At 39.8% G+C, this 13,072-nt stretch overlaps 1 protein-coding gene across 1 annotated transcript in view; it reads right to left on the reverse strand.

The window, feature by feature from the left end:
* LOC139721525 (alpha-mannosidase 2x-like) overlaps positions 1-13,072 on the reverse strand; it is a 220,830-nt gene that overhangs the window by 140,625 nt on the left and 67,133 nt on the right. The window lies entirely within an intron of this gene.

A 13,072-nucleotide genomic window follows, 5' to 3' on the forward strand; every position in this document is an offset into this window, starting at 1 on the left:
AGTGTATATCCCTTTATCTAAAAACAACAACAACAAAAAAGCAATTCCTCGTGAATTTTACCGTATTTTCCAATTATTTATCATTTTCCGGTGAAAACGCTACGGTGAAAACGCTAATACCACGCCAATGTCGCTTTATTTCCATCCAACATTAAAAGATAATGCAAAAATAATGTATCGGTACACTACAATACATTATAATAAATAATGTTGTAAATGAACAGAGTGATTTTTGTTTAAAACTGATGTATTTGTTGAGAGGGTGGTATAAAAACAGTATAGATAATCCCTTTTATTAGGAACTTTAGATTTGATAATGGTACATTGTTCTAGATAAAGACTAAGCACACCGCGTGACAGCTGGGGACATCATAACCCTTTGGATATTCCCTTCGCTGCCTTGCATAAAGACTAAGTGCAACGCGTTTACAACAGAACACCTGTGGACATACAGAAGGCAGTGCTCTTCTTTGTATAGCGGTTTAGTTTCTATTCAGAAGTATAGGGGTATAAAAACGAGACCAAATTGGTTAAAAATTCATTTATTATGACTAAGCTACTCATTTGGAAATGCTATCATAGCTTGATAAGCATATCTATACCCGACAAACAAAATGACACCAAAAAGGTTTTGCCACCTCAGGTGGTACCAATAACCCATTTTTTGGGTCTTGGCCCATGGACTAACATGTCTGTATTTTAGTTGCACTTGTTTTCATAAACCCTAAATGTGCTTTATGAGGTATCAGCTGGTGGAAAAATTCCAATCCTTCTGTGCCAGATTTAATGGGAAACATAATCATAAAAACAGTAGAAGACTTCATCCAAAAAATTGTAAATAGGTAAACAGGTGATATAATCTGCCAAGAACACTTGGGTACATGTATATGCAATAACTGTGTGGTGATTTCAAGAAAACATGACTGTGGTGCTGCCAGTGAAGAATGCAACATTTAATCTCAGCGAGTAGAAATGAACTGGGCATATTTATAGATAATATCTGAAGTGCTATTCCACATCTTTGTTCAAGCTGCTTGTAACAAATAGAATAAATCAGATAAAGACAATAGTTGCAGTTCTAAAAAAATTAGACATGAAAAAAAAATAGAGCAATGGAATTCTAAATTTCATGTTTTCATAATATGGTAATATTGGTTAGAATCACATACAAACAATTGGAATAAGAGCTGACATCACCTCTCCCATTGGTTTGTAAATTATACACAGTAATGTTCTAAGGTGAAGCGGGGGGTCCACTATAGGTTTTGCACATGTTTTTTTGTGCGGCTATCTCCTCCGAAGCCATCGGCTCTGGGCCCTCGAGACCGGTGCCGTCGGCAGCGGGAGGGTCTCTTTTATGCCTTCGACCGGGTTTCGTCTGCGCTCCGCCTCTGTGTCGACGTCGAGAGCGGCACAAAAGAAAAATGAAGCGAGTTCGCGGGACTCCTGCTTCAGTGGGATAATGGGTGCAGCGAAAGCTCTCGATCATCTTTCATGGACAGACACACACGCACACACGATGTACACGGGTTATACAGCTCGCAGGCTCAGATCGCACACACAGAAATCTACACAATAGGCCATATGCGTCCAGTTCTGTGGTCGCTCGTGGAGACAATGGATCTTATTTAGACGCACTATGCATGGGTACGGGCATGCAAAGAGATCATCGTGGAGAGTGGTACATGCATAATGTATTGAGCCTGCCTGTGTTGCATTGCATATTATGATACGTTCTCGGCACACTTTCGCACAACTGCAGGATCCTCTGCACCTCAGGTGAGTCATTGAGTTTACTCTCACATCGGATGTCATTGTACAATACAGACTGCTGTATGGCTATTATGTGTTTGCCTTTCATGAAAGGGATTGCAATAACGATCTAATTCTTGACGCTGCAAAATCCGAACAGACGAGTCCATTAGTGTACACAATGCTTTGGTAAGCCCTATTGCTGCGTACTGTGTGTGGATACGAGCAGCCTGGGTCAGCTGGTTAGAAAGTTGCTGTATACTGGACATGAATTGCGAATCTAAGCGTTGGTATTTCATCAATTAGATTTTAAACAAATCCACAAAATTCTCCACTAAATATATAAGGATGTTGTAGTGACGGGCATGTAGAATCGTGGTGTTGGTCAGTACAGCTGTCTGTATACGTATGATCTGAGCATTGCAAGATTTTACTCGGCGATTCGCCTGCGTGCTCGGGATGGATACTGTATACAGTAACATTGTATGAATACGCTGATACACATGGGAGGTGTGAGACGACTCCATGTATCACACGTCGGCCATGTGTCAGGACGAATTACCTTTTTTTCCCCCCTTCCTTTCCGTTCCTCCCTATAAAATACTTTTGTTCTCTTTTTTTTCATGCACATCCAAACCCTCTCGGTTCTATTCCTCCTCAAATGGGGGGAAAAGAAAAAATGACAATACAAAACAAAACACGAAAATTAGTAAAATAAAGAAATAGAAACTAGAAATGTCGCTACGGCAACTGGTGTATGCCTCCGCCATAATGAATGGTTCTCCTAATAGGTCTATAGTACAATGTCTTGACAATGTGTGATGACAGTTTCACACAATTGGCAAAATATTAAAATGACAGGTTTGCCACAAATGTGCTGAATGTTCACTTTCCTAGAACTAGGTTCAATTGGATGAATGATTAAAACGTCAGAGTGCAGGTATTTGGGGGAACTGATGATTTTTACTTGAATTTTGACCCTTTTATAAGTTTATGCATTGAGTAATTTTCAGGGTATTGAGAAAAAGTATAATTTCAGTATCAAATGGTAAAATAGTATTATCTAAACCTGGCCTTTGACCTTTGACCTCACAGTTCCAAAGAGAATCACTGTTAGGTAGAACATGCATAAATATGTAAGTTTCATGATAATACCTTGAGTTACTTTTGAGATATGGAGGAAAAAGTGCAATTTAGCACTTTCACTTGACCTTTGACCTTTTGGCAAGAAACTTCCCACAGAATATATATTGGGTTATACATGCATACATCAAGTTAAAAAAAAATTCTTCAGGCATTGCATAAATATAAGGAAAGTAGTGATATTTTGAGGAGTTGACCTTGACCTTTGACCCCTGACCTTTGACCCATGACCCCCAACTTCCCTAGATAATCACTTCCCATCGGTACATGCATATATACTAAGTTCCATGAAGATACCTTGAACCATTTGCGAGATATGGTGAAAAACATGAAATTTCAACCTTTTTTCACAAAATAACCTGTGACCTTTGACCTTTGACCCCGTGACCCTAAAATCCAAACAAAGTATCATCCCCCCAGGATATACCCTCATACCAAGTTTGATGCAAAACCACCTCACGGTTCTTGAGATATCGACAAAAACAAAACGGGACAGACGTACAGACGGACGTACGGACGGACGACCCGAAAACATAATGCCTCCGGCCACTTTGTTGGCGGAGGCATAAAAAAAAAATTATTTGTAGTAAAAAACAACAACAGCAAAAGCGAAAATGCGAGTCAGATTGTCAGGTCATTTTCTGAAAGGCCTTATTTCGTCGATGGAGACACGTGTTCTCGAAAGGGGAAAAAAACAATGTTATCAGAAATAAAAAAGAAAGACAGAGAAAGAGGAAAGAAAACATTCTCTGGAAATTTATCTGGCTCTCTCTTCCTCTCTCTCTCTCTTACCCTCTCTCACCCTAGCTCTGTCAAACTCTATTTATATCCTGTACAACTGAGCAGTGGAATAGTTAGTGTATGTTTCCAGTTACAATTCCATAAACACACACTCACAGATACACACAAACACCACAATAACTGATGAAAATAAACAAATATGAAATATCTAAAAATGAAATAAAAAACCACAAAATTCAGAGTCACATGAACGGGTGGTTTAATGAATAGTCTGATTTTATCTATATAGACACATGTTCTCGAGAGGGAATAAAAGAACATCAGAAAGAAAGAAAGAGAGAGAGAGGGGAAAAATGATAAATGATCCATCAATTGTATTTCAGGAACAAGTTGTAACCCTCAGATGAGATTGTCATCGGATGGAAGGGACACAGACGGGTTTTTCATATAAAAACGTGGAAAAAGAAATATAAATGATGATATAACCAATCTGCATCTTTTTAATGAATCGAAAAGGTGTCTTTGTGTGTGTATGTGTGTGTTTATGTGTGCGTAATGATCGATCAAACAAGTGCACCAACATTAGGAACGGCTTTGATGGGATGACTCTGGGCAAAAAACAAACAAACGGAAAGTTCTTTCTTTTTACCTAATAAAACGGGGGGAAAGAAATATGAATGAATTAAAAAAACATGAGGCCCTGAGACCCATGGATTTCCACGGGTGCTGCTAGTAAGAAATATATTACAGACAAGTTTTTGGTCAAAAACAAAGCAATTATGACCTTCTTTTCCTTGAAAATATTCACTGTTAGGTTACTAAAAGACAAAAATATAGCATCACATGAAGGACAAATATTCTGACTGATTTCATGGAAGAAAAGAGCAGAAATTTGGTTAAATTTTGTATGAAGTCTTAATGGAGATTTGTGAGGTGATGACATTATCTCTGTCAATTTGAATATGTGGTTTCAAAAAATATCACTTTTTATCATTACTACTAGTAATCAGTTATCACTGAGTATTTCTCAGTGTTAAATGAAGTGAAAATGAAACTCACAGTAAGGCTTGAATATCCACAAGAGAACTCTTTGCAACAATTAAACACTAGAATTTAAGTCTACTCCTAGAATGTCTCTGCATAAATCTTAGGCACATTTACTGAAGCAATTTCACCAACTGCAACAAAAATAAGTGTCATATACTGATGATTACTTTTACTTGAACTGGGAAATAATTCGAATATAATATTAACATATTCTCGCTATCGCCAATATGCAAAAAGTATCCGGATGTTAATTTAAGTGTCATTTACAGTGCATTATGGGATAGTTCCGGAGCTAAGTCACTTCCGTTCGTACGCACATTACAAGCGAATGCTCTTTACACACAGCTCACAGCTATACAGCCGGCCGACTGTATTCTGGTGTGTTCTTACTGTTTCCTCGACTTGAATTTTAGCATTTATATGATTTGAAATTTCTCCATTCTTGAGAAATTGCTGTATATATGACTATGGGTCCTTACTGCGAACCTGCACTCTATGGCGCTTCTTCCCCGATTCCTTCTGGTCACATGGCTCAATAACGCTGTACATTTTAGCTGCTTTCACTGCCAGTGATTCGAGGTCAGGCTTGCGTTTTCCATGACAAGGAATGCCTCTTTCCATCAAAAATGCTTTCAGCTGGGGAACTGTCATTTCGAGAAGAACCTTCCATGACGATATCCAGGTGGCTGAATATTTTCAAGTATTATTTTCAGCGTTGTCGTGGGGTATGCAGAAATGACCGACATGCAAGTCAATCACTATGATCAAGCAGTATGTCTACTTTGTATGCAAGGCCTAGGGTAAATACAGGGGCTAGCTATCACAGGCCTGGCTCGGGTACTGGCGCCTACCCGTGGCCGGCACGGCCCTAGGTATACGTACGCGCACGCTAGAGCTGTGCAAAATATGCCCAGCACAGGAAGTGCCCGAGTCCTGGAAGTGCACTAAATTTTGACAAAAAAGCCATATCCGGATACTTTTTGGTGTATTGGGGATAGCGAGAATTCTCTCCCAACAAATGCAATGTTCAAAATCTGTCTTAACATGGAAACATGCAATGAATTACCCAACTTTAGAAGGAACTGAGCTCATTATTTAATTACTGGAACCATCATCATGTTTGATATGAACAACATAAGATGAAATTACTTCACATTTCCAGGAGTGAATTTCTGGTCATAGCTGACAGAAGGATAAATTAGGCTCAAAACAAACATTTATCAAGGCATTGGCATTCCATGCCAAGTGGATTCAATTTCTGGTGAAGAACATTTTTTCAACTCCTGCACTTTTTCCAAAAAAGGGAGAACAGTAAGAGGAATTATAATTTCAAAGCTACACACTTTCCTCATATTTCACATTTATATGCAAAATCAAGTTAAGGAGAGGCCTAAAGCTGTATGTATTGCTGACTGCTCTCTCAAAACATTACCTGAATCAATTCACTGTTACTTGAATCTCTAGTAGTAGAGCCAGCTGAGGCATGCGGCTGGCTACTATTCACAACTCTCTCCCCCCCAAACAGGAATATGCACATAAAGGGTTGAAGAGTCTGTCCATTGGGAAATTGAGCTTTGGTCTGCCTGAATAGTGACGCAGTCTTCGTGGCAAACGGGTTAAGGCACTGGGGTTCCATGCCAAAGGAATCCTGGTAGAGACAAATTTTTCAAGTAATGCACTTTTTCCAAAAAAAAAGAAAAAAGGAGAGCAGTATTTAAGAGGAATGATAATTTCAAAGCTACACACTGGTTTCTCTTTCCTCATATATTGTGTACGTATGTATGTATAGATAGATAGATATGTCAGATATGACAACAGAGAAAATGGTGCATAGCTTTGGATTATTATTTCTCTTACTGTTCTTCCTTTTTTGAAAAAAGAGCAAGAGTTGAAAAATTGGTCTCCACCAGGAATCGAACCTAGGTCTTTCGCATGGAACACCAATGCCTTAACCGCTCCGCCACAGAGACTTCATAGGAGTTTAGGCAGACCCAAGCTTGATTACCCAGTGGACCAATTCTTCAACCCTTTATGTGCATAATCCTTTTTGGGGCACAGAGTTATGAATAATGACCAGCCGCTGCCTCAGCTGGATCTACTAATGAGATTCAATGAGATCCAAGTACCGGTAAATTGATAATGGTAATGTTTTGTGAGATATATATATATATGTATAAAACGATCCATAGGGGAATATACCTCTGAAAACAAGGTATCTTAAGAGGAATTCACTCCAAAGGGGAAATTTTTGATTCCCCTTAAGGTTTTGACAATGTTTTTCAATGCGCTATCAGTGATCTGGGGTCTAAGGACTACTCCACAGTATGTGTGTAGATTGAGGACTGTACCATCAATACAATTTAAGGGAGATTGTCAGTGATGCAAAAAAAAAGGGTGTATATATTTGGATGTGCATAGAAAATGGTCATTGGGGGAATGCAGGCATATTTGCTTTTTCTCAAAAAAAGTTGTACTTTCTCATAAACATACAGAATTTATTTAGTGGTATAAGATGCATTTTGTGCTCTTGTCAATTTAATGCTTCATTGAGCCCATATCAAAGGGAATCTCTCCCCTAAAATTTAAATGTGAGAAGTGTGAGAGCATGTCCTAAGAACTCCAGAGAAAATTCTATCCCATCACAAAAAATGCCCAAAACTGTGAAATATTAATTTTAATAAATCAGCACGCACTAGTGCCCGCTGCAATAGTAGCCAGATCTGAATATAGTAGGCGCGCGTAGACCATCAGTGTGTGCACGTTTCCTTCGTTTGCCTCGTCTGCGCACAGCTATATCGAATACCGTCTATCGGTATCGCCTCATCTAGCCATATGCATCCGCATGAGTAGATGCTGCCGCAGCTGCCTGGTCAGTGGCCCGGGGCGGCGCGGCAGCACCAACCTAGCAGCGTACGTGGACATTTGCGTGCATTTGCATGTTTTGAGGGTATTGTAGCACACTGATCGTACAGAAAATTATCGAACTACACAATGTAATGCAGTCGATAACGCAAGACGACTACTCTAAGATCAAGGCGAATGTAATTTTTGGCATTTCAGAGATTGCTCGATGTTTCTTTATATATTGCTATATCTCTGTATGTGAGTAACGTTGCACTTTTATATTTGATAGGGATATTACCAGTACAATAACCTACAATGTCAGAAAACTAAATTTCTGTGTACAGATACACTTTAACGCATAATTTTTCCAAAAGGCAATTTGGCATTTTTGTGAATGTTATTATGCTTTTTCTCGAAATCCCCCCAAACTATAACTTATTCTGTATTTCCCCTTATGGCTGGAATAGCGTTTTATATATATACTAGCAGCACTCGTGGAAATCCATGGGTCGGAGGGCCTTTATTTTTTTTCTCCTTCTCATATACGATTTTGCACATTTTGATGAAATAAAATAGATGTTTTCTCATTCCTTCGTTAAATTGTGCTCTCTTCTACCCATGACCCCCCCTTCCAAGATATTCAATATTACATTTGTAGAACGTGCCGCGATCCAGTACATTGGTTGGGATATCTTCCCGTCACTTGCTTTTATTATAGAACTTGAATTTTGAGGGGTTATCTGCACCCATTGAAGTCCAACGATTGTCTTGTTGTCCCTCACCCACCTCCCCCCCCCCCCCACACAGATTTCCATCCCGCAAACAAAAAGCAAAAACAAACAACAACTAGAAATGTCGCTTTGGCGACTGGTATGCCTCCGCCATAATGCATGATTTTCCCATTATGTCTAGATACATGTAGTACATGTGGACAATGTGTGATTACATTTTCACAAAATTGGCAAAATACTGAAATGACAAGTTTGTCACAAATGTGTTCGATGTTCACCTTCCTTGACCTAGGTTTAATTGGATGAATAGGAGAGCATGTATTTGGGGATTTAAGGACTTTAACTTGACTTTGACCCATTCATACATTTATGCATTGAGTAATTTTCAAGGTACCGGTATGGAGAAAAAGTGCAATTTCTGAATTGAATAGTAAATTGTTACCATTTTCATCTGGCCTTTGACCCTAAAATTCATAAGATAGCCACTTCCGAGATATGGAGGAAAAAGTTAGTTCAGCACTTTCACTTGATCTTTGACCTTTTGACCTTTGAGGCAAAAAAAAAAGGAAGAAAAAAAAACTTTCCAGAGAATTTCTATTAGGTTACACATGCATACACCAAGTGTTAAAAAAAATACCCCTGCTGGCATTGCATAAATATGAGGGAAATAGTAAAATTTGAAGTGTTGCACTTGACCTTTGACCCCTGACCTTTGACCCCATGAACCCTACATTCTCTAGATAATCACTTCCAGTCAGTACATGTATATACTATGTTCCATGAAGATACCTTGAACAATTTTCCAAGGTACGGAGAAAACAAAGAAGTTTTAATATTTTTACTTGACCTTTTGACCTTTGACCTTTGACCTCATGACCCAAACTTTCACCAGCGAATCTTCATTGGGTAATACATGTATACACTAAGGCCAAAAAAAAAAAAATTGTTGCATTGGCGTAACATGAGATTTTCAAATAGGGTCGGTCGGGCGGATTTTTTTTTTTTTTTTTTTTTTTTTTTTTGCTACCTGCATTTTACATGTAAAACTCGTGCTCAGCTCAGTAAACAGTTACAACTGCTGCACCGAATGTGCTGTGTTCATCTATTCTACAAATCATTTATGAGGCCGATATTACTGGAATTATACCCCTTCACAGAATTTAAAGATGTTGAAATCCCTATCCTGAATGTTTTCACTTCATATTTTACTATTTTGACTTAGATAAGATAGATGCAAATTGACCCATATGTACGATCTTTTCATCGCACACGGCGATCTCTATTACAGTCCCACATATACAGATTCGTGTAAGTTCTCCACACAAGAAACCTATGGCAAAACTGTGCACAATACATCGCAGTCTGAATGCTACGTATACACTGAATAAATCTTGTTAGAGTATGTGTCCGTGTTGGAAACAGATGACGTACTGATCAAGGAAGGCTTATGCGAGGCGCTAGATCTCTCCCTCGTACATCCGATATCCCCAGAGCCGTTTCCACTTCCGGGTTTGTGCGATCGCGATCGCAATCAACAAGATATTTGATATCGATAGCAAAAAAAAATAATAAAAAAACATGGGGTCGGCTGAATTTTTAGGGTAGGGCGGGTTACGCCAATGCAACAATTTTTTTTTTTTTGGCCTAAGTTTCAAGAAAATATCTTCAGGCATTCAATAGATATGGTGGAAATAGTGAAATTTTATGTATTTGACCCTGACCTTTTGACCTTTGACCTTTGACCTCATGACCCAAACTTTCACCAGAGAATCTTAATTGGGTAATACATGTATACACTAAGTTGCAAGAAAATCTCTTCTGGCATTCAATAGATGTGGTGGAAATAGTGACATTTAAATTTTATGTATTTGACCTTGACCTTTTGACCTTTGACCTTGAGCATGTGCACCCAAAAGTTGATAGGCACAACTTCATCCCCTAATACATATACATGCCAAGTTTCACTAGGATACCTCAAGAGGTTTTGATAGTTACCTTGTCCACAAAATTCATTACGGACGGACGGAAGGACGGAGGAGGACGGACGGGACGGACGGACGGACAACCCGAAAACATAATGCCTCCGGCACCACTTCGTGGCGGAGGCATGACAACGACAAAACTTATTCAGGAAAAATTACTAAAAATGCTTATGATAATCCCCGAAAGTTCTTCACAGATTCTTCCCGTTGAACAGGGAAATACCCTTGACACTTTGACTTTTATATTACCCCCTGTGCTTGCCTCCATGCAGGCACCCGTGGCCAAAACTTGGTGTGATAGATCATAGAACCACCGGTTTATCTGCTGCAGATTGTACATTATTATTCATTATTATTATTATCATTATTATCATTATTATTATTATTATATTATCATTTGTGGAGGGGGAGATCATAGTCATAGGTTTTGTAAGTATTAGGCACCCGTGAGAATCCATGGGTCTCAGGGCCTCATATTATTTTCTGTAATATTTCTTTCCCCACATTATGAGATAATGAATAGAATATTTTTGTCTTCATTTGCTCCCTCCTTTTTTATTTTTATCACCAAAACCTGGTTTGATGGATCATAGAACCACCCATTTTATTTTCACTTGTAACTTCAAAAACAGGTCGTCGGCAAAGCAAACAGACTTCACCAACGTCCGCACATGTCTTACAAATATGTATGTTTACAGCAGCTGCAGTAAACGAATGGACAGCGGCACATGTAATCTCTAATGGAAGGGCACGATATTGGCACGGACATGCCCTAGTTAAGTGGATATTTAGCCATTCTAAACAGTCTGAGTACAATGATACCCGACTTGAGAGTAAACTCAATGATGTACCTGAGCTGCATAGTATCCTGTAGTTGTGCAAAAATACAATAAACTAGAGCACTTGGCCGGGGGACCCGACTGAGCACATGTTTCCCCCAAAACCGCGCCCTCACCCCCCCCCCCCCCCCCCCCCCCACACCCCATTTGAAGTCAAGAAACACAGCCAGGATCATACACACAAGCAGACCCTGTTAAATTTACCTTTTCATGTATAAAGACAGAAGCAAGGGCACCATCACCAAAAACAATATAGGCATCTTCATTTCACTATAATGCACCTTTTCGCCAAATTTGAAGAAAATCTGATAAGAAATGTGGCTGATAGAGCGCACACAAGAAATGTGACATGGCATCCAAGTTGGAACACTGAGGGCTCCGTCACCACAAACTGTTGTGTCCTTCATGTAGAATGACCACCCATACACCTCCTTAGCAAGTCTGAATAAAATCCGTTGAGTAACAATCAAGTTATTGCATAAATAAGCACTTTTGCAAATTTTGACATGATCAGGGTAACCTTTGACCCTGTAAAAGGTGGAACAGTGAGGGCAACATTATCAATAGGTATAGGTGTATAGATTTGACTATGACACATTTACATACCAAATTTGAAAAAAAAATCGGTCAAGAAACAAGGCCAGCGTCGCACACACAAGCAGACCCTGTTCAATCTACCTTTTCATGTATAAAGACGGAACAAGCGAGGGCGCCATCACCAAAAACAATAGGCGTCTTCGTTTTACCATAATACACCTTCATGCCAAATTTGAAGATGATCTAAGAAGAACTGCAGCCAGTAGAGCGCTCACAAGAAAATCTCTGCGGCGGACGTGGCGGCACAACAAGGCCAAATCCATAGTATCCTCCGAACTCTGTTCGGGGGATACAATAACAGCATTCGTTGTTTTCATTCGGGCACGCCAATGTCGAACTATACGTAATTGCCCTGTGACCGCGCCATGTATTACCGTATGAGAGTCCATATCATGCGCAGGCAGAGTGTTTCGTGTATTGTCAATAGATGCACAGGCGCAAGACACACGTACACTGCATAGCCGTGAGTACATTGTGTGTGCGCATGTGCGTCCGCTAAAGATGACAGAGATTTCGCTGCACCCTACCATCTTTAGTATCCCACTGTTTCTGCAAGCTAACAGATGGACTATCGAGAAAGCAGGAGTCCAGCCAAGAATTCGGTGAATATTAAAACCTCGGCTCTTCCGTCATGCACAATCATGCATTATGCATCTATCCAATTAATTTTTCTTTGTCGTCCTCAACGTCGACATGGAGGCGGAACGCGGACGAAACCGATGCAGGATACTCTCCCGCGGCCGGCGGCACTGGTCGCAGCGGCCCGGAGCCGATGGCTTGGGAGGAGATAGACAATCCAGCAACAGCGGAATAAAACAGGAAATAACAACAACAACAACTTGGCGTTTTACTGTATAAGATATCTATATACAGTCAAATTTGTCTATAGCGGCCATCCAAGGGAGACCAAAAAAGTGGCCATTATAGACAGGTTAAAATCTACCGCGGGAAACAAAATTTGTGGCCGTTGGCCACGTTAGACTGGTGGCTGCTATATGCAGGGTCTTTAACAGGGGTTTTCTCTTGGGGCAATTTTTCAGTGGCCGCTAAGGCAGGTTTGACTGTGATGCGTATAAATGGTCCATAGGGCGAATATACGTCTGAAAATGAGGCATCTCACAGGAATTTGCTCCAAAGGGGAAATTTTTGATTCCCCTGAAGGTTTTGACTTTTGTTTTTCAATGCCTTATCAGTGATCTGGAGCCTAAGCACTGTTCCACAGAAGGACACAGATGACGCAGTGTGTGTGGATTGAGGACTTAGCCATCAACACAATTAAGGAGAGATTGTCAGCGATACAAAAAAAACTAGAAATGTCGCTATGGCGACTGGTATGCCTCCGCCATTAATGCATGATTCTCCTAATAGGTCTATAGTACATGTGGACAATGTGTGA

This window comes from Diadema antillarum, unplaced genomic scaffold (genome assembly GCF_040938485.1).
Source record: "Diadema antillarum isolate AM-2024a unplaced genomic scaffold, OU_Dant_1.0 scf00000001, whole genome shotgun sequence".
Lineage (NCBI taxonomy): Eukaryota > Metazoa > Echinodermata > Echinoidea > Diadematoida > Diadematidae > Diadema > Diadema antillarum.